Source organism: Crocuta crocuta, unplaced genomic scaffold (assembly GCF_008692635.1).
Source record: "Crocuta crocuta isolate KB4526 unplaced genomic scaffold, BGI_CrCroc_1.0 scaffold425, whole genome shotgun sequence".
NCBI lineage: Eukaryota > Metazoa > Chordata > Mammalia > Carnivora > Hyaenidae > Crocuta > Crocuta crocuta.
Genome location: NW_027531909.1, coordinates 1,073,560 through 1,096,564, shown reverse-complemented (window position 1 = coordinate 1,096,564; position 23,005 = coordinate 1,073,560). Strand labels below are relative to the sequence as shown.

Genomic DNA, 23,005 nt, shown 5'->3' with positions numbered 1-23,005 from the left:
GATGACAATGTCCTAAGCTTGACTGTGGTGATGGGTGCACACATCTCTGAATATACTAAAAACCATTCAATTGTAAACTGTACATGGGTGAATTGTATTGTATGTGGACTATATCTCAAAACTGTTTACCTCCCCCCCCCAAAAAAAGTTAGATTTAGTGTGGACCTACTTGACACCAGGGGAACAAATATTTTGATTATCAGCCAAATCTAGGTTCAAACCTTGCCTCTGCCACTAATTAGCTGTATAAACTTCAGTTTCCTTCTCTACAAAATGAAGGATAGTATTTGTATTAGTCAGGATTCGCCAGAGAAACAGATCCAATGGGAGATGACAGATGAATGGATGGATAGATGGATGGATAAAGATGGATGGATGGATGGATGGATGGACAGACAGACATACAGATAGGGAGAGAGACAGGAAACAATCTGCTGTCAGCAAACTGTGGAACCAGGAGAGCTAGTCGTATAATTTAGTCCAAGTTCATGGGTGTGAGAACCAGTGAGCCAGTGGTATAAGTCTTATAGGCCCTAGAACCAGGAGCCCCCGGTCCAAGGACAAGAGAAGATAGCTGTCCCAGATAGCTGTCTTTTCTCAGTCTGATTCAAATGCTAATCTTTACCAGAAACACCCTTCCAGTTATCGGGGCATCCCATAGGTCAGTCAGGTTAACATAAAATTAGTCATCACAGTGGTGCCTGGGTGGCTCAGTCTGTTGAGTGACCTACTTCAGCTCAGGTCATGATTTCATGGTTCATGGGTTCGAGCCCCACATCGGGCTCTGTGCTGACAGCTTGGAGCCTGGAGCCTGCTTCGGATTCTGTGTCTCCCTCTCCCTCCCTCTCTCTCTCTCTCTCTCCCCCTCCCCCAATCATGCTCTGTCTTTCTCTCTTTCTCAAAGATGAAATGAGTTTTTTAAAAATAAAAAAAAAAAATAGTCATCACAGCGTTAACACCAACCTCACAAGGTTACCGTGAAGTAAAAAGACATAGGCTAGTACTTGGCGAGGCATAAGCGCTCAACAAATGTTTACTTTTGGCATCAGGATTAAGATTACATTCTGCTTTTAACTTGGGTAGTTTTCCAAAGATGGACCAGACATTTGACCCCCCTCCATTTTCAGCACCGGGCTGACTGTGCCTCATCAGAATGCCACTTCTGTGGCCACCAGTCTATTTCCTACTTTATTCAACACCTCTTCTGGGCCTGATGGGGATGGATGCATGGGGGGTTCATGTGGCATCGGCTTCGTCTACCTGAGCTGGCTGTGCGTTCCATCAAACTCCCATCAGGCACAGAAGATTCAAAGATGCTTTAAAAGCTCTCCTTTCTCCTTCACACTCTTTTCTCCTCACTCCTGGGTAGCGGACATTTGGCTGCCAGAGTTTGGGGCTGAAGCTAACACAGTCCCATGGAAGGAAAAGAGAAACATCAGCAAGTTGACTGCTTCTACCGAGGTTGGCTTTACTGTATGTTTTAAGGAAGGAAAACAAAGGAGATGTCGAAGTAGCCTATGACTCTGTGCAGCCTAACCTCCAGGCCAGGGGCGGGAGGCTGGGTCTCCAGGTGAGAATGAGTAGTCACTTCTCTCCAGCGGCTGCTGAATTTCAATTCTCAGAAACCTGGTGTAACCACAGATATCTAGATGGGGTACATGAGGCTGCAGAGAGAGCACTCAATACTATCAATAAACAGCCACATCCTAGCCTGGCATCCCAGAAGATAACCCAGAAGTGTCAATTTGAGTGTAGAAGGTTTCGAGGCCTTCACACTACTTGCCACAACTTCCCACCCTATGCTACGAGAAATTAAACGTCAAGGTAAAATTTTTCTTACAATAATAATAATAATAATAATAATAATAATGTGAGGTTTCCTTGTGTTTCCTTTTACTACAAGGTACCATATCCTTTATTCTCAGCTAACTGTCACCAAACCATCAGTAATGCCTACTACTTAGTTAGCAGTTGCAAAAGTTTCATGTTTAAAATATAACTGAAAGAATAAAAAATTAAGTTACAATGGTCAACCTTGTTTTCCAAAATAAATGAAGACATAAGTGAAAAATCTGTATCCTATGTAGAAGAAAGTATAGGTAAAACAACACTGCCATTTAATGCAGGTAGGAGTTCAAAAGGGAGAAATCTTTATAGATGGTAATTCATACCCTTGGGCCAGCAACTCCATTTCTAAAAACTTATTCTAAGAATTCTAAACACTAGAGATATGTACTAAGGTTTAGCTCTAAGGACACTCATCCTAGCCTTCTAGATGATAGTAAGAAGTGAGAAACACACAAAATACTCAACAATAAAGGGTTGGTAAAAGTATAATACATGCAATGTACAATGAAACACTATTTGGCCATTAAAGTTTGTATACATAGGGCGCCTGGGTGGCTCAGTGGGTTCAGCATCTGACTCATGATTTCGGCTCAGGTCATGATCAGGCAGTTTGTGAGTTTGAGCCCCACAACAGGCTCTGTGCTGACAGCGCAGAGCCTGCTTGTGATACTCTCTCCCCTTCCCTCCCTCATGCGTGCGCTCTCTCTCTCTCAAAATAAATGAACTTAAAAAAATAAAATGTGTACAGATATTGCCAGAAAGAGGTATACACAATATATTAAGAAAAAAAATCTGATCATACTAAACAGTATGCTCAATACACTCTCATTTTTAAAAGAATCTACAGATGTACACATGTCTATATAGAGAAAGGTGCAAAATTATATGGCAAATAATGTTTACATTAGACTTATGTCTGGATAGTGACATCATATGCATTTTGGGGGTACACATTTTATGTGTCCATATTTTCTGATTTTTCAAAAAACTTTTAAATGTTTATTTTTGAGAGAGAAAGAGAGAGAGAGAGAGAGAGAGGAGAGAGAGAGAGAGGGGCAGAGTGCAAGCAGGGGAGGGGCAGAGAGAGGGAGACACAGAATCCAAAGCAGGCTCCAGACTCTGAGCTGTCAGCAGAGAGCCTGATGCGGGGGGGCTCGAACCCACAAACCATGAGATCCTGACCTGAGCAGAAGTCGGACGCTTAACCAACTGAGCCACCCAGGTGCCTCTGTATTTTCTGATTTTTGAACAAACATGTCATGAAATAAAAAAATACTTTAAAAACTCAATACACATATTCCAAAAAGTAAAAATTCATTGAGAGCATGGAATAGAAAATGCAAATTCGTAACTTTCCTGGACAATTCAGAACATCTCATAAACAAGCTGGCACTCAAATCTCATGATTGGCCAACCCCTGTGTTAAGACCTAGGACCAGAAAAACAAAAGAACTAGGACTGGAGAGAAATACAAAGAGCTTTTTACACCCCCAAAGTAGCTCACAGGAACACAAACATGGAAACAAACATTCACAGCACGTTATCATGTTCAAATATAGAGGAGAGGGACACTTTGGGGCAAGAAGAGAAGAACCCGTGGGGTAAGGGCATTTCATAAAGGAGAAACAGAAGCCAATCATTTAACCTCATGATGAACTGCGAACCATCTCACTAATAACGAAAGTTTTACTAGCATTCCTTGATTACCTTAAATTCACTCAACTTATTCCACTGCAGTTTATAATCCTGCTTTGTAGAATTCATCAACTGCCAACAGTGAGGTATACCATGAATGGTTAAATGCCTATGTGCTCCAGGCCCCCAACTTCCGAGGAGAGTTTCCCAAGGGTATGAACTAAGTCTGTCCTTTACACCGTTCTGTCTCTAGCATCTAACGGTGCCTTGTCCACAGTAGGCACACAAATTTTAGTTGAATAAACAGACACGAATGAATGAGTATAAATAAAAGCAGTTTACCCTTTCTTCCACAGGGTTGGCTCAGAAAGCAGATGGTCTTGCTTGGCTCAAGGATGTATGTCACTTGTAACTAGAATCAAGTCCCTCTTTAATACTGTTCTGCAACTCTGACTCTACACCGTAGCCAATTCTAAGTGGTTCTTGAGTTTTCTGTGGCTGAACAGAAATGCTCTGGCTTGCTAAATCTCTAAGCCATTCTCCTTCTGCCGTTTTATTTATCAAGTGGCAGTTGGCTACATCTCCACCACCTTTGGGGTAGAAGTGGGCCGGGGGATGGGAACGTGAGTGAGAAGAATTGATTACATTATATGATATAATACATAATACAAGGCAAGGAATTAGCCTTGCATTGAAATCCCAACTCTGCCCCTTAGCTTCGTGCCCTTGGGAAAATTACTTTGACTCTACGGGTCTTAGCTTGTACTCACATATAAAATACAGACAAGACCAAACTCAGAGATGGTGTAATAATTAAATGAAATAATGTATGTTACACTTAGTACTGTGCCTTGACCACAACAGGCACTCCATAAATGGCACAGTTGTTTCCCTTGTCTTTGTGGTTATTACATAATGCTATTTGCTTCTCCATTCCTCATTTAAAGGCAATTCCTGTAAGTGGACACTATATCCTGGTTTCTTTACAGTCAAGTCCTTATTCTTTCAAAGGGCTTCTACATACCATATATGACAAAAAAAACCTGAGAAAAGGGATCACCTTAACAGACCTCTTCATAAAAATGGCTTGTGGTGGCACCTTTGAAAGACTTTTTAGCATGTGTCACACTGGAGCAACCTCTAATCCAGTGACCTATAAACACGCTTCTTTGTACATCTCTACTGGTATGAAAGCAAGAAAGAAAGAAAGAGAAAAGAAAAGAAAAAGAAGAAAAAGAAGACAAAAAAGAAGAAAATCAGCATACCAGCATATATGTACCTTTATTCACATGTTATATACATGAACTCTAAGAAGGAAAATATTAAGCAAAATAAATAGAAACAATTGTTCTTAATAAAAGGAAAATGTAGGGGTGCTTGGGTGGCTCAGTCAGTTAAGCATCTGACTTCGGCTCAGGTCATGATTTCATGGCTCCTGAGTTTGAGCTCCACCTCAGGCTCTGTGCTGATAGCATAGAGCCTGGAGCCTGCTTTGGATTCTGTGTCTCCCTCCCTGTCTGTCCCTCCCCCGCTCATGCTCTGTCTCTGTCTCTCTGTTAAAACTAAATAAACATTTTTAAAAAATGTAAAACACCTTTAAGTTCAATAACTTTTGAACCTCTATGTAATACAGATTTTTTTTCAGAGACAATCCCAATCTTAGCACAAAATACAGTAAATAACTCAGAAAACAACGATGTTAGCAAGGATGTGAATTAGATTTCTCTCTAGATAGTGACATCATCCACTCATGCACTGTTGGTGGGAATGCAAACTGGTGTGGCCACTCTGGGAAACAGCATAGAGGTTCCTCGAAAAATTAAAAATAGAACTACCCTATGACCCAGCAATTGCACTACTAGGAATTTATCCAAATGATACAAAAATGCTGATTAGAAGGGGCACATGCACCCCAATGTTTATAGCAGCGCTATCAACAATAGCCAAATTATGGAAAGAGCCCAAATGCCCATCAGGTAATGAACAGACAACTAAGATGTGGTATACATACACACAATGGAATACTACTCGGCAACGAAGAAGAATGAAGTCTTGCCATTTGCAACCATGTAGATGGAACTGGAAGGTATTATGCTAAGAGAAATAAGTCAGGGAAAGACATATCATATGATTTCACTCATGTGGAATTTGAGAAACTTAACAGATAATCATATGGGAAGGGAAGGGAAAATAAGATAAAAACAGAGAGGGAGGCAAATCATAGGAGACTCTGAAATACAGAGAAAAAACTGAGGGTCGATGGGAGTGGGGGGGTGGGAGGTGGGGAAAATGGGTGACGGGCATTGAGGAGGGCACTTCTGGGATGAGCACTGGGTGTTGTAAGTGATGAATCACAAGAAATCTACTCCTGAAGCTAAGACTACACTATATGTTAGCTAATTTGAGAATTAAAAAACAAACACAAAATTTACCCAAAGCAGAAAAATACTGTGAATAATATAGTCTGTTGATAAGCACATGAAAAGACACTCAACACTCTTAAAGCGATAGGAAACTACAATTAAAATCACAGTGAGAAACTTCATATCCAACAGAATGACTACAGTAAAAAAATAATAACAAGTGTGGAAAAATGGAAGCTCTCACACACTGAGAAGCTGAGAAGAATGTAAGATGGTGCAACCACTTGGAAGAACACTTTGGCAGTTTCATGAAAAATGAAGAAGAGTGAGCATATGACCCAGAAATCCCATTCCAAAGTATCCATCCAGAGAACTGAAAACGGGAAGTCCATGCAAAAACTTGTGTACAAATCTTCAAAGCTGGATTCATAACAGCCACAAAGGCGAGACAATGCAGATGTTCATCATGGACAAAGGGATGGGTGGCCATGCAGTGGAGTATTATTAGGCCACGAAAAGGAGTCGAGTTTTGGTGAGCCTCGAAAATGTTTTGCTAGGTGAAAGAAGCCAGACACAAAATGCTCTATAGTGCATGATTCCACTTACACGAAAAGTCCAGAAGAGGCAAGTCTGTAAAGAAAGAAAGTGGTTGCCAGGGACTGGGCTTTCTCCGCAGGCAACTGAGAGTGACTGCTGGTGGGTACAGTTTCCTTGAGAGACTGTACTTGTTTCCTATGGCCGCTGTAACAAATTACCACAAATCTAGTGGCCTAACATGACAGAAACTTATTATCTTACTGTTCTGGAAGCCAGAGCTCAAAGAAGTCTGACAAAGCTAAAAATCAAGGTTCCTTCTGGAGGCTCTGGAGGAGAGGCTATTTCCTGGCCTGTTCTAGTTTACGTAAGCTGCCTGTATTGCGTGGTTCAGGGTGCCTTCCTCATATCACATCACCTTTTGTCCTTCGGCTTCATATCATATTCTGTCTCCTTGTCTCTTTCTTACAGGGACAGGTGTGATTACATTTAAGGCACCACCCAGATAATGGGGCATAATCTATTCATCTTAAGATCTTTAACTTATTAATCAGATATGCAGAGTCTTCTTTATTACACAAGGTTATATTCATAGGTTCCAGAGATTAGGACCTGAATATCTTTAGAGGCCATTATCTGGCAGACCACAGGAATTATTTTAGATCGTTCTGGAATATGATAATGGTGGTGGATGCAAAACGTTGTGAATATACTAAAAGTCACTGAATTATACACTTTAATGGTCAACTTCATGCTATGTGGATTAAATCTCAATAAAGCTATTATTTCCTTAAAAAGACACTCTTGTCAAAAAATTATATAGCAATTTAATTATTTTTTAAAAAAAGGCAAATGATGTGTGTGCGGTTGTGCTTAGGCATAACATGAAGGGATGAAGAAATTCCATAAAGTCGTGGTTAACAGGGCTTCAGATAAACTTTTCAACAATCCAGACCCAGAATCATCATGTCCAATAAAATGACACAACTACATATATATATATACATATACACGTGTACGTGTGTCTGTGTGTGTGTATATATATACACACACATATATATACGTGTATATATAGGATTATTTATATAGGATTTTTATATATTTATATATGCTATTTATGTATTTTATATACACTTATATAGGATTATTTATTATGTATATTATTTATATAGGATAGTATATATGGTATATATACACACACATCCCACACACATATAAATATATGCAAAATGACAACTACATATGGATGTATACATGTATGCATATAGATCTCCTATAAATTCACTTAGCTGCTATGCTTACACTCTAATGAACTGCCATATTCTAACAGAGGAGAGATGATGCTACAGCTGGTCTTCATTGTGGAACTCTCCCTCTTCTTTTAGAATACCTGGCTATTTTAGGTGACACATGATCATCTGATGGGAAGCACAAGAAACCATTAATCTACATGTTAAATATTATTGAAGCTTAATTTCTCTCTTTTTGAGATAAAAGAGAAATAAATAAATATTCTAGTATCTTCTTCCTATACCTCATGGGCAGGCTTGCACGCAATCCACTTTAAAGACTGCTGCTCTTACCGCTGGTCCCAAACATCAGTGCACATCACTGCACTGGGCAAGTCATTAAAACAAAACAAAACAAAAAGACATCTTAGGCTTCGTCTCTAGAGATTCTGATTTAGTAGCTCAGACTTTCCACAAACTTTTGAAAACCCTACTCTATATATTAAAAACTATCACCATTCATTTTTCTGTGAAGTCCATAACTTTCATGTAGTAGCGAAGCCAAACAAGTGAAAGAAATATACCCTAGCTGAAGTTTTAAGTATAACATAATGAAACAAAGTCAATGACATTCTTTTATTTTACCTATATTTCGATGTCAGACCAAAGTCATTTCACGTCAATTTGTTTAAGTATGTTAATTGCTCAAATGACCACGGACATAAGTAGAGGCAGTGTGGCATGGCTCTGAAGCAGGAAGAATGGTACCTCTGAGACTATCTTACCCATTACTGCTGAATTAGGACCTAGGTCAACACATTCCACCTTGCTATTGTGAGAAAAACTAGCCCAGCTTTCATAAAGGTCAAAAAGAAGACCACACGACCCATGGTAAGAAGTCACCTAAATAATATATACTCAAAACATGAAAAAAGCTTTAGAATGATATCCAATAATATAGTCCACAAACTAAGAAATCCTTCACTATAAACTATAAAAAGTCTTCTGAACTTAAAACTAAAGAATTAAAACAGAATGCATATATTGCCTCCTTTAAATACTCCTTCTGGAATCGCATGTGTGTTAGAGAGAGACTGAGTAATTCTGTACCTGTGGAGACTTACCAAATTCTTACTGATTTTTTTTTAATGTTTCTTTATTTTGAGGGAGAACGAGACAGAGTGAGAGCAGGGGAAGGGCAGAGAGAGAGGAAGACACAGAATCCGAAGTCTCTAGTCTCCAAGCTGTCAGCAGAGTCCGATGCAGGGCTTGAACTCAGGAACCACGAGATCATGACCCGAGCCAAAGTCGGACACTTGACCGACTGAGCCACCCAGGTGCTCCAAATTCTTACTGTCTTTATTCCAAATATTTCCTAAGCAAGTTAACCACCTTTCACCAACACGTGATTTTAGTCATCCAATCAAGGTGAAGTCTAATCTTGAACCGGTGTTTCTAGAATTGAGCCTCTTAGCAATATTTTATCTTAGGCCATGACAGGGTGCAATACTTCTGTTTTTATCCATACATTTACATGGCACAGAGAGGAGTTTAAGCACCACCGATAACAATGCCATTTTTTGATCAAAGTTCAAAGTTCTAGGTCACTTAAAGGTAACCCTGAATAAAATCTTTTTTTATTTTTAAAATAAACCTTTTAAGCTCTTGGAAGGCACCCAAACAATGCTTTCAGTAAGAACTCAAAATCCATAAAGCCTTTCAAACATTAATGCTATTTAGTCTACCACCCTGATTCAGTAATTCCCTCTCGACACCCCATGTCCCCATTTACCCCCCACGCCTTGTATAAGCTTAAACCAATATGCTGTATTCACTGGAATGGCGGAATGGTACACAACAGCATCATTCTGGTCACGTCATTATTTCCAGCTCAGTGGCATTTATTCAGAGAAGCACAATTTGCAACCACTGAGCCCAGCTCTTCTGATGTTAACTGGTATCACTGAAACTCTCCCAGTGTCCAACTTGTTTGATCTTTTAAAGAATGCCCTGGGTTTGTGACGGACAGCCGGAAACTCACGGCTGGATACCCCGAACTGCGTTCATGTTCGGTCACAGACGACTTGCATCAGTTAATAATCCTCAGAGGCCGTGGTTCCAGTATGAGAGAGAAAACATTTCATACCCAAATTCTTTAAACACAAAAAATAAACAGAAAATGGGATTAAGATAACGTATAGGGGGCCAGGGGAGCTCCTACATGTGGTAACTTCAAGAGTTGAGATCCCAAATTTTTCAAAGTTTTTTAAAAGGATCATAGCATTAAAGCCCAGAGAGCAGAGGAAGGGGCGCTGAAGTATAAAAGCAAAAACAAGGGAGGTGGGTGTGACACTGGGACAAATAGATGATGGGGACTAGAGGGCATCTAGTCAGGACTGAGGTGCCCTGAGTATGCACAAAATTGCTGAATCACTCTCTTGCACACCTGAAACTAATAAAACACTGTATGTTCACTATACTGGAATTACAATAAAAACTTAATTTAAAAAAAGGAAAAAAAAGAAAAAGAAAAGCAGAAACAGGAAATGTTCAAGTCCAAGACCTCAAATCTAAAATTTCCGATTATAAGTTTTGGAACAGTGCTCAACTTGACATGATCCCCCAATACTTCTTAAAAACCAACCAACAAACAAACAATTAAAGAATAGTGGGAAGCTTAAGTCTTTTCTAGTTAAAGAAAAAAAAAAACAATATTTTTACTTTCCCGCCCATTTCACACATCTATGTGTGCTGACTCGTATTCCACGGTGCAAATACATAAATAACACAGTTAAATTTTTATTTTGAAAATGAAAGCCATACTGAAAAGTCCACTTATGCGGGGACAAAGTAAATGTTATAATATCCCACAAATGTTTAATAAAAGGCAAAAGTTCCTGCTGTCCTTTTAAAGTTAAAAATAAGGCCAAACTACAACCACAAGAGCAAAGGGTCATTGTGCAGGATATAAAAAGCTCAGCATGGAAATAGATTCAACAAATGTACAAAAAGCGTTTTCATGCCCAGAAAGGACCGAAGGCATCAAAAAAACATGCCCCAACTACAAATAACACAGAGCTCGGTTCAAAAAGACCAGCAAATTCCTTCCCTAACGCATAGCAAATTAAACTTAATCAAATCCTCTGCAAGGTTGAACAGGCAATCCACCTTTAAACGTCCCCACAAACAAAACGTAAGAACAACAAAAGCAGTTCCAGGGTGTCATAAATACTGAATCCACAGTAGGCGACAGGATCCTTACTGTACACAGCTGAGAAAACCTGCCATGGGACAATGGATCACATTTCCATATTAAATTATATTTATCACGCTGAAAAATGCTTCGACAAAATACAGGGTTTCTATTGGCCATTTCTGTACCACACTCGCTCCCTAAAACCTTTCAAACCTGCTGAGTCCCATTGAAAATCGTTCCCACCCTGTGGTGCTCCGAAGGAGCTGCGAGACAAAGAGCTGGGATGATGAGAGAGGGCAGGACAACTACCTTCCCCCCGTGATTTCAGAAAATAAATCAATAAAAGAGGATAGAATAGCCAAAACATAACCTTGGCATAGGGTATTTCCGGGAAAATCACTGCTGTGACAAATGGCCTGAAGTGAACTCTTCCAGCGGTCAAGAATCCCCAGGAAAGGCCTCTCCCCTCCTTATCTATTGCTCAATTGTACAATACTCTGCTTTGAAAATACGACACCCTCTTGGAGCTGGGCAAGATGAAAGAGCTTTTCTTCATGATCCTGCAACGCCTATTAATTTTTGCTACAACAGACTCACAGCTGATTAAGAAAACAGAGGGCTGGCACAGCCTCACATCCCCATCTGAAGACTTGAGAGAGAAAATGTTGAAAGTGAAGGAGTCCTCCTTTCCAGCACAGTGTATTGATTTTCCTTTCTGCACACGCCGTAGCGGTTTCTCCTCCAACTACAGGCAGTTTGTTTAGACTGGAAGTTATTTTCCTCCTGGAAAAACACCAGCAGCAGTGCTACTAGATTCCGATGGAGTTACAGAATTATCCTGCAAAAATTTTACGACTCATTCACCACTTCCCCGAGTACAGGTTTAGAAATTGATGGCTTACGTCACAAAATAAACTGTTCCAAAGTATAGCTCACACTTGTATCACAATTGGTAAAGCAACACGATCAAATGGGAAAAGCACAGACTTTTTTCTGGTCAATCCCTGGGGTATTCAAATCTCCATGTCACCCCCTATTTCTGTGCCAATTTAGATGTTACTTAGACTCTCTAGGCTCATCAGCAAATATCACTTACAGCATAAGGTTATTGTGAAGTTTAATAATGGATGTCAAACGCCAAATATAGTAACTAGTGTGAAAAAAGACAGCTTTTATAGCTTTATTAAAGTATAGTAACATACAACAAAAAGTACAGATCTTAATTGTACAATTCAATGAACTCTGGCTTCTGTACACAGTGAAAACCACCGCCCCAATCAAGATGGAAAGACCATGGAAATAGAATATGAGTCACATATTCAATTTTAAATCTTTGAGGAACCATGTTTTAAAAAGTAAAAGGAGACAGATAAAATTAACTTGACTGTATTTTACTTAACCCAATATACCCCACATATGGTCATTTTAATATATAATTGATTTTAAAAATATTATCAATGTGGTATTTTACTTTTTTTCTTTTATTTTTAACGTTTATTCATTTTTGAGAAACAGAGCGAGACTGAGCAGGGGAGGGGTTGAGAGAGGGAGACATAGAATCCAAAGTAGGCTCCATGCTCTGAGCTGCCAGCGAGACAGAGCCTGCCACGGGACTCAAACTCACAAACCGAAAGATCATGACCCGAGCCAAAGTCCAATGCTTAGATGACTGAGCCACCCATGTGCTCCACTCTTTTTCTTCATAAGGCTTGGATGGGCTGTATATTTTACATTTGCAGCAGATCATAATCTGAATTAGGCATAGTTCAAGTGCTTACTAGTTACATGTAGCTAGTAGCTACGATATTACCAGTACAGATATGGACCCCAGCCCAGGAATTTCCTGAGGCTCCTTTCTCTATCCGCTACTTCCCCAGCCCAAGCTAACCACTATGCTAACTTCTGTCCCCATAGAATAATTTTGCCTATTCTTGAATTTCATAAAAATGCCATGTGACTGGCTTCTTTCACCAAACATGTTCTCAAGATTCATCGACGTTGTCATGAGCAGCAGGGTACATTCCTTCTTGTTACTGAATGCATTGCACTGTACAAATACTCCACAATCTGTTCACCCATGGACCAGCTGATGACCATCTGGGTTGTTTCCAAATATGTTACCATCAATAAACCTGAAATGAACATTCTTGTCCGAGTCTTTTTGTGGACATGTTTTCATTTACTCAGGTAAATACCTAGAAGTGGAAATGCTGGGTCATAAAGTAGGCTTATGTTCACCTTTCCCAAAAAACTGATGAGTGCTTTTCTTCAGTGGTTGTATCATTTTATATTCCTGACAACAACATGGGAGATATTCACATCTTCTCTACTATCTGCTACCGTGAGTCTTTTTAATCTTAGTGATTGCAGTGGGGTATATGTTTCCCGATGACTGACAAGGTTGACCTTTTTCCGTGGTTATCAGCCAATCATACACCCACTTACTTTTTGAAGAGTGGTTGGGGCAGATGAAAGGAGAGTTGTTACAAAGACAAACTGAGATCACTTATATGAAATTACTTGTAATATTAAAATAAGGAACAGACTCGCAAGGACTACCTGAGTCCGGCAGGTAATGTAAATTCAGAAGCCAAGGAACAGCAGCAAATGAGAGCACACACTCGTCTGAAGGAAGTTGCTAAGTGCTACTTAGCACCGAGTGGTCATTGCCATGTGGGAAAGCAGGCCAGGTATTGCAAGAAATTCCTGTATTAGCAAGAAAGAGTAGATAGCTGTAGTTTTCTTTTTCTTTTCTAAGATTTTATTTAAAAAAATTTTTTTTAATGTTTTATTCATTTCTAAGAGAGAAGAGAGACCGCGTGAGCAAGGGAGGATCTGAGAGAGAGGGAGACACAGAATCCGAAACAGGCTCCAGGCTCTGAGCTGGCTGTCAGCACAGAGCCTGACACGGGGCTTGAACCCACAAACTGTGAGATCATGACCTGAGCTGAAGTCGGACGCTCAACCGAGTGAGCCAGCCAGGCGCCCCACCAAGATTTTATTTTTAAGTAATCTTTATGCCTTACATGGGGTTTGAACTCACAACCCAGAGATCTAGAGCCACACGCTCTGCTGACTGAGCCAGCCAGGCTCTCCTATTTTTCGTTAACATTAGAACTTAAAATATTAATCCTATGGTAATCAATGATAATAGGCCCTAAGTTTTAAAACTCTAATGTATAGAAATGTTGGTTTTTATGAAGACAAACCTCCTCAGTATGGTAAACATCACATCCTTCAGGACTGTTATTAATTACTGGTCGAAGGGGACACCTCGTGAGACAAGGGTTGGTTGGCAGTTTCCCAAAAGCAGATGGCAAGATCATTTGAAGTAGCAAGGCAACCATGTCCCGGAGAAAGTTAGAAAGAAACAAGTGGCCAGGGCAGCTCCTCTTTCCTGGCAACGCTTCTCTGTGACCACATATTCTGATGTCCTTATTCCTAATGGACTATCCACATCATGTGCATTTTGTAAGAACGTAGGTAACAGCTAATACTGCCCTGGTGGCCCTGGCTCTCTAGAAGCCTCTGCAGTATTTGGGGAGAGGAGAAGGAAGATGCTGGTAAAACAGTGCAGCTCCTTTGGGAAACAGTGCGGCCGTTACTCACACGGTTAAACATAGCTAGAGTTATATGATCCAGCAAATGCACTCTTCCATATACAGCCAAGAAAAATGAAACATGTCAACACAAGACCTTGTTCATGAATGTTCGTAGCAGCATTATTCATAATAGCCAAAATAAAAAATGGGAAAAACCCAAATGTCCATCACCTAATGAAATAAATAAAACATGGTATTAGGCAGCTATAAAAAATATGATAGGGGTGTCTACAGTCAGCTCATTAAGCATCCAACTCTTGATTTCAGTTCAGGTCATGATCTCATGGTTCATGAGACAGACCCCGCATTGAGCTCTGCGCTGACAGCATGGTGACTGCTTGGGTTTCTCTCTCGCTCGGCGCTGACAGCATGGAGACTGCTTGTGTTTCTCTCTCTCTCTCTCTCTCTCTCTCTCTCTGCCCCTCCCTTGCTCATGCGCTCTCTCTCTCAAAATAAATAAACATACTTTTAAATATTTTTTTACATTTATTTATTTTTGAGAGACAGAGTAAGACAGAGCATGAATGGGGGAGGGGCAGAGAGAGAAGGAGACACAGAATCTGAAGCAGGCTCCAGGCTCTGAGCAAGCATTCAGCACAGAGCCCGATGCGGGGCTTGAACCCACGAACTGTGAGATCATGACCTAAGCCGAAGTCGGACGCTCAACCGACTGAGCCACTGAGGCGCCCCAATAAACATTTTTTAACAATGCAAAAACAAAAATAATATTGATACACACTCCAACATAGACGAACCTTGAAAACATTACGCTAATGAAAAACCAGTCACGAAAACCACCTATTATATGGCTCTTTTTCTATGGAATGTCAGGCACAGGGAAATCTATAGAGACAGAGACATGGAGGATATGAAGTTTCTTTTTAGGGTGTATTGACCACAGTGCTCTCTCTTCCTAAGCTGTGAATCCCTAGGCCAAAAATGTCTCATAAATCTTCATATCCAGAGAGTCTTGCACATCCTGGCTTAAATTGTCAACATTTTTAAGTTTAATGCTTTTTGTTTTCTGCCTAAGGAATCTTTGCCTAATGTTTTCTGTTGTGGTCGCAGGGTTTGAAGGGAAAGCTGTACCACGACCTCTTTCCTTTCTCTCCTCCCCACCTCTACTCATCAGAGGAATAAATGACAGTGTGGCAGAACATTTCTGAAAAGCTACCAACTCTTTCTACTTGAACATCTTCTGGAAAAGGCAGCAAACTGTATGAGATTAGGAGACGAACAAGATCCATAAATCTATAAAGTAAAGCAATGACATTTCTTTAAAATGTAAAAGCAAGGGCCGCCTGGGTGGCTCAGGTGGTTAAGTGTCCAACTTTGGCTCAGGTCACGATCTCACCATTTGTGAGTTTGAGCCCCACGTCTGAACTCTGTACTGACAGCTCAGAGCGTTCTTTGGTTTCTCTGTCTCTCTCTGCTTTGTGCTTTTTCTCTCAAAAGTAAACAAACATTAAAAAAAAAAAGTATATATACATATACACACACATGCACCAAAAAATGAAGTTTGGATTTAATATGATCTCAAGTCAACAAGGTGAATTTCAAAAGCACTCATAACAATACACAAATGATTTAAAAATAAAACTAAAATACACTTAACTTTTTATAACTTCTACTTAAAAGTCTATATTGAATTAAATCACCACTCTGCCTCCTTCATTAATAATTCTCCAAATCCCTTAAGCTAAATGTTACATGGGGCAAATTCACTTCGAGGAAACAATTTAGATCTTTCCTTTCCTTAACGACAACTTGTAATTTTAGGACATAAGGGATTATGGGCTACTGGTAGTGAGCAGAATGATCATAACAAGAAGAAACGCTACCCTGAAGTTAATGAAGTAGTGACACAACTGAACTGTTCTCCCTCGTAACAAATAATACTGGCAGAAACTTTGGTACAAATTGCCACATTCCGTCCCTCTCTCATGCTCAGGTACACATGAAAAGTTACTACAAAAATAAGTTAACTATTTAATAAGATCATAAAAATATCCTTAAGATTCTAAAATATTTATTCTAAGAAAATAATCTGAAAGAAAACTTTATCTCTGTTGTTACTTCTTAGACTATTAACTATAAAGAGAGAAAAATGGGAAGCAACTTAAAATCCAATAAAAAATGAGCTACTTGAGGGCTTAGGATAGTTTTACTCAATGGAATTCAGTCCAGAAAATATGTAGCAACACCAAAATATTCCTAGCAATTGGGCACCTGGGTGGCTCCGTCCGTTAAGCGTCTGACTCTTGATTTTGACTCAGATCATGATCTCATGGTTGTGAGACTGAGGTCCATATAGAGTTCTGTGCTGGGCATGGACCCTGCTTAAGATTCTCTCTTCCTCAAAACAAAATAAAAGAAAACAAAAAACACAAAAACCAATTCTTTGGCCCTCCCCCACTCATGCACACTTGTGCGCACACACTCTCTCTCTCTCAAATTAATAAATAAATTCCCAGTAAAATGTAGAGGAGGTAGAAAAAACATATATATTTGTAAAGAAAATACAACAGAAAGGTATATGAACACAATGAAAATGTTTTTGTGAGAAGTTGATGAGGGATACTAATTTTTCTCATTATTCAAAGTAAATGTAATGCTATAAAAACCAAATGTCTATAAAACTGACACAAAAACACTGCAACACATCTTTAAGCCTATAATCTAATTTTTAATCAGTAAAAACACTGCAAATCGATCTAGTTTAGTTGAAAACATCTTTTTCATTAGGATCTTTATGCAAAGCCTAAGTTATATAAAATCTCATGCAGTAAACCAATCACAAAGGAAACGGAGAAGACATGTGGGAAATGAGTACAAATGTCACACTCATAAAGAGATTTCTCGAATAATATCACACCATAACAAGATCAACTGAACACAAACATAACTAATAAAAACAGTCAGTGGCAGTTTGTGAATTCTCTCTCAAGAAGCTAGGGTTTTTGGGGTTTTTTTTTAAGGTGATTAAGATGTAGACTTTGAATTCAGACAGATCTGGGGGCGTGTGGGTGGCTTAGTTGGTTAAGGGTCTGACCTCGGCTCAGGTCATGACCTCACAGTTCGTGGGTTCGAGCCACGCATCGGGCTCTGTGCCGACAGCTCAGAGCCTGGAGCCTGCTTTGGTTTCAGTGTCTCGCACTCTCTCTGTCCCTTCCTTGCTCACATTCTCTCTTTCAAAAATAAATAAACATTAAAAAATTTAAATTAAAAAAAATGAATTCAGACAGATCTGGTTTTGAATCTTGCTTCTACCACGTGTGAACTTAATGACCTCCAACAATTATTTAACCACTGTCAGCATTCCAGAAGAAAACAGTACCTTGCACTCACAAGGTCTTTTAGTAAGATTAAATGAGATAATAAATATAATGATTGTAGTATATAATGGTTACTATACAGAAAATGCTCAGTAAATCAGTATATTTTTATTAATTCTATTATTAAAACATCTCTGATCGTTTCACATAAACCAAAATTAAAACATTCTGCTAACTTCATTAAAAACAAAGAAAATGTAATATGTAGACAAAGTAGTGATAAAGAACATATGGGTCTTCATCTGATATTTCATATGGTTTGATAAGCTCTTTTTGTAGCAAAAGGTCATAAAAAAGCTCGTGATGTCCCAGTCTCCTTTACTCTGAAGTAGAAGAACATTTACTAATCACCCCTATAGGAACAAAATGTAACTTGGATGACAAGGCAAGGTAAACACTACAAGGAAGAGAATATTCAAAGGATCAGAAGAGACATTTCTTGGGGTGCCTGGGTGGCTCGGTCAGTTAAGCGTCCGACTTCGGCTCAGGCCATGATCTCACGGTTCTTGGGTTTGAATCCTGTGTTGGGCTCTGTGCTGACAGCTAGCTCAGAGCCTGGAGCCTGCTTCAGATTCTGTGTCTCCCTCTCTCTCTGACCCTCCCCTGCTCACACTGTCTCTCTCTCTCTCAGAAATAAATAAACATTAAAAAAATTTTTTTTAAAAGAATAGACATTTCTCCAACAAGACATACAAGTGGTCAAGAAACACAAGAAAAGCTCAATGTCATCAATCAAATGCAAATCAAAGCCTTATTGAGATCCCACTTCATACGCACCAGGATGGCTACAGTTAGAGAAAAGGAAAAAGAGGTGCCTGGGTGGCTCAGTCAGTTGAGCATCTGACTTCAGCTCAGGTCATGATCTCAAGCCCCACATCAGGCTCTCTGCTGTCAGAGTGGAGCCGGCTTCAGATCCTCTGTCCACCCCCCCTCTGCCCCTCTCCCAGTTGCATGCACGCACATAAGCATGCTCTCTCTCTCGCTGTCTCTTAAAAACAAACATTAAAAAAAATTAAAAAGGGGGGGAAGGCAGCCAAGAAGAAGAGTTGCTGAGGATGCAGCGAAATTAGAACCTTCTCACACTGCTGGTGGGAATGCAAACTGGCATGGCCATTTTGGAAAACAGGCTGGCAGTTTCTTAAACAGTTAAACATAGAGTGAGCATGGGACCCAGCAGTTTCATCCATGGGTATATACCCCCCCAAAATGAAAACAGGTCTACGCCACAATCGGCACACAAATGTTCATAGCAGCCTTATTCATTCATAATAGACCAAAAAAAAAAAAAAAAAGGAAAATATTCATTAACTGATAAATGGGTAAAATGTAGAAGAGTCAGACAGAATATTCCCCAACCAGAGAAAGACATGAAGTACTGATACACGTTAGAACATTAATGAATCTTGAAAACATGTTTACTGAAAGAAGTCAGTCACAAGAAAACAATATGTTGCAGGATTCCATTTATATAAACTGTCCAGAATAGGTAAATCCATAGACGGAAAGTAGATCTGCGGTTGCCTGGAGCTGGGGCAAATGTGAGGGGTTTGGAAGCAACAGCTAAAGGATGCAAGGTTTTCTGTGGCAGTGATGAGATTTCCTAAAATTGATCGTGGTGATAACTGCTTAACTCTGAAAACATACTAAAATCCATCAAATAGTAACCATTAAATGGATGAAATGAATGGTATGTGAATTGTTGCTCAATACAACTCTGTTTTGAAGGGGGGGGGGCGCCTGGGTGGCTTAGCCAGTTAAGCGTCCGACTTTCGCTTAGGTCATGATCTCATGGTTCATGGGTTCGAGCCCCATGTCGGGCTCTGTGCTGACTGCCAGCTCGGTGCCTGGAGCCTGTTTCAGTCTGTGACTCCCTCTCTCTCTGACCCTCCCCTGCTCACGCTGTCTCTCTCTCTCTCCTAGAAATAAATAAAAAACAAAAAACAAAAAAACAAAACATTGAAGGGGGGAAGAATATTGCTTCTCTGAGACATAACTGTGTTAAGTCAAAAAGAAGTAAGGAATTTAAGGCAAATCAGGGTGCCTGGGAGGCTCGGTCAGTTAAGTGTCCAACTCTTGATTTCTGCTCAGGGCATGATCTCACGATTTGTAGGATTGAGCCCCATGTTGGGCTCCATGCTGACAGAGCCTGCTTGGGATTCTCTCTCTCTCCCTCTCTCCTTGCAGGCGCTCTCATTTACTCTCTCAAAATCAATAAAAAGAAACTTGAAAAGAAAATTAAGGCAAACAGAGATGGTATGGGGCAAAAAGTGATGAGATGAGAAATCTGAATGGAAAAAATAAGAAAAAGATAATGCAAAAATATTAATTTTCCTTTGAAAATGGTAAACCCTCTGCTTAAAGAAAGTACTTCTTTCAATGCTCATGTTTTTCGAAGGAAGGAAGCCTCAAAACAACAAGAGTTTTAGACTCAGAGCAACTCTTGGACCTACTTTCCTTCTCTTTCATTTATGAGCCATATGAACCTTGGAAAGTTACTCAAATTGCTAGAGCCACTGTTTCTTCAAAATAAAATTAACTCCCTGGGGCGCCTGGGTGGCTCAAGTCGGTAGAGCATCGGCTCTTGATTTCAGCTCTGTTCATGGTCCTGGGATTGAGCCCCCCATCTGACTCTGCACTGAGCTTGGAGCCTGCTTGAGATTCTCTCTGTCTCTTTCTCTCTCTCTGTCCCTCTCTCCCCTGCTCACTCTATTAAAAAAAAAAAAAGAAAAAAAAGAATCCTCACATCATAAAACGTCCAAATTCACATGAGGTACCAAAGAAATAGTAGCTGTAACTTTCACGGAGTCCAGCATACAAAAACAAACAAACAAAAACCACGTGTGAAGTCTTAAATCAACATACCAACAGTGTTAAGGAGAGAGTGCATTTCTTGTCCAGTTCCAAAATGGAAACTACATTCTTATCTTTACGGTCAACCAAGATTCCTAGAATTTCCCCTTTCTAATTGTTGTTTAGTAAACAGCACAGAAGAACCTCATACTGGAACCATGATCTTCACCTTGACAGAGCTGACATTTAGATTGGAATCCATCCTTTCACTCTCTCATTGGAGACCATGATACATGATTAAGCAGCAGTAACTGCAGGCTTAATCTCACCCTACAGGACAAATGAATTTCATGACTGTGACTCTAAAACTGAGGAGTTCCATTTCAACCTTTAGAAAAAGAGCTCTGCCTACTAGACAAAGGCAAGGAGGGGAAAGCCCAGTGAAATCCGATTTGGGATGGTTTTCCAAATGAGGTACTTTCTAAAAGATAGGGTTATTCAATTTTAGTCTCTTTTCCCTATTGGTTTATAAAATTTCACTGTTTTAGGCTTTCTATATTCCTAATTATATTTGACAGTCAAGGATCTAAAAAGCAGTGGATAGACAAATTACTACCAAATGCTACTGGGAAATAGATTTAGAACGATGCTGACTATTTTCATTCTGGAAACTCTTGGCAACCATCAATGCTTCACACATGATATCAATTAGAAGACAGACTAAATGGCCTCACAGAATGCATGCAGGGGAAAAAAAAAGGAGAAAAAGGTTAGCCCAAAATTAGTAAATGTGGCCTGGCAAGAGGCACCAAGCTGAGTGTATTTTTGCAACTTTAACACACATCACGGGACATAACAGCAGCAGCGTCACACATAATGAACACATACACAAAAAGCTTGGAAAGGCTTAAACAAAACCTAAAGATATATATTGATATCATCAAGGCTCATCAAGTGGAAATCGATTATTTCTACTTATTTAAATGAACATAAAGCTATTCATTACCAAACATTTTTTAAAGAGTATTTCCATTGCCAAAGTTAACGGTGATGCAATAATTTTCAACAAATTTCACAACTTGGGACACTTGGACAGTCTATGAGGAAAAGATGGTAAATAACACTATTTACCTCTAGTAAGTATCAATAAAATAGTGGACCTATCCTCTAAAAAAGAAAGATGAAAAATAAGGGATAAGGTAGGGCACCTGGATGGCTTAGTTGGTTAAGTGTCCGACTCTTGATTTCAGCTCAACTCATGATCTCACGGTTCATGAGTTCCAGTCCTGTGTCAGGCTCCATGCTGGCAGTGTGGAACCTGCTTGGGGTTCTCTCTCTCTCTCTCTCTCTCTCTCTCTGCCCCTCTCCTGCTCTCTCCCTCTCACCAAATAAATAAGTAAACTTTAAAAAAAGAAAAAGAAGGGGTAAGAAAATAAGTATTCTCTTTTTGTTGTTTGTTTTTGAGTAAGAGAGAGGGAGAGAGTGGGAGAGGGGCAGGGAGAGACAGAGAGACACAGAGAGAGAGAGAGAGAGAGAGAGAGAATCCCAAGCAGGCACCACACTTTCAGCCCAAAGCCCAACTCGAGGCTTGAACTCACAAACCGTTGAGATCATGACATGACCCTAAATCAAGAGTTGGACACTTAACTTACTGAGCCACCCAGGCGCCCCAGAAAGTAAGTATTCTTTATAATAAATGAAGTTAACTGATTGTGAATGTTACGTTATGATAATTATTACAGAAAAGATTAAAAGACATTAGCATGTATTTGTTAGAAAGACTCTTTGGATTTCTTATTTCTTTTGTAACATGACAGTTGAAGTTTTTTCAAAGTGCATTTTTTATAAAAGTATCATAGGGGATTTGGATTTCATAACATGAAAAGAAACAGAAGGGGAAGGGGTGAAACAATGGAAAAGTGACATGCCTTTAACTGAGCAGAGGAAAAATATTAAGGAATCAAAATAAGACAAAGGTCTTGAGGTCTCCATTCCTCTGCAAGACAGTGGAATGTGAGACACAAAGAAGCTGCTGTAGGCTTAACATTTGCATCCCCTCCAAAATTCATATCGTGAAATCATAATTCTCAAGGTGATAGTTTTAGGAGCTAGGAACTTTAGGGGATGACTAGGTCATGAGGGTAGAGCTTCATGCCTGGGATTGGTGTCCATATAAAGAGACTACGGAGAGCTGTCCTTCCCCTTCAGCATGTGAGGTTATAGCAAGAAGAAAGCTACCCCTGAAGATAGCTATCTATGAACCAAGAGGCAGGCCCTTACCAGACAGTGAATATACTAGCACCTGGATCTCAAACTTACCAGCCTCTAGCTTCTCGGCCTTTTGGCTAAGATCAAGTGTAGTATCAAACTTACCAGCCTCCAGACCATGAGAAATATATGTTTATTAATAAGCCACTCAGTTTCAGTTATTTGTGTTACAACAACCTGAATGGATTTAGATATTATATAGTAC

At 39.7% G+C, this 23,005-nt stretch overlaps 1 protein-coding gene and 1 pseudogene across 3 annotated transcripts in view; one reads left to right on the top strand and one right to left on the bottom strand.

Annotated features, from left to right (window-relative positions):
* FOCAD (focadhesin) overlaps positions 1-23,005 on the bottom strand; it is a 377,756-nt gene that overhangs the window by 143,613 nt on the left and 211,138 nt on the right. The window lies entirely within an intron of this gene.
* On the top strand, positions 22,858-22,998 carry LOC144240367 (U2 spliceosomal RNA; annotated as a pseudogene).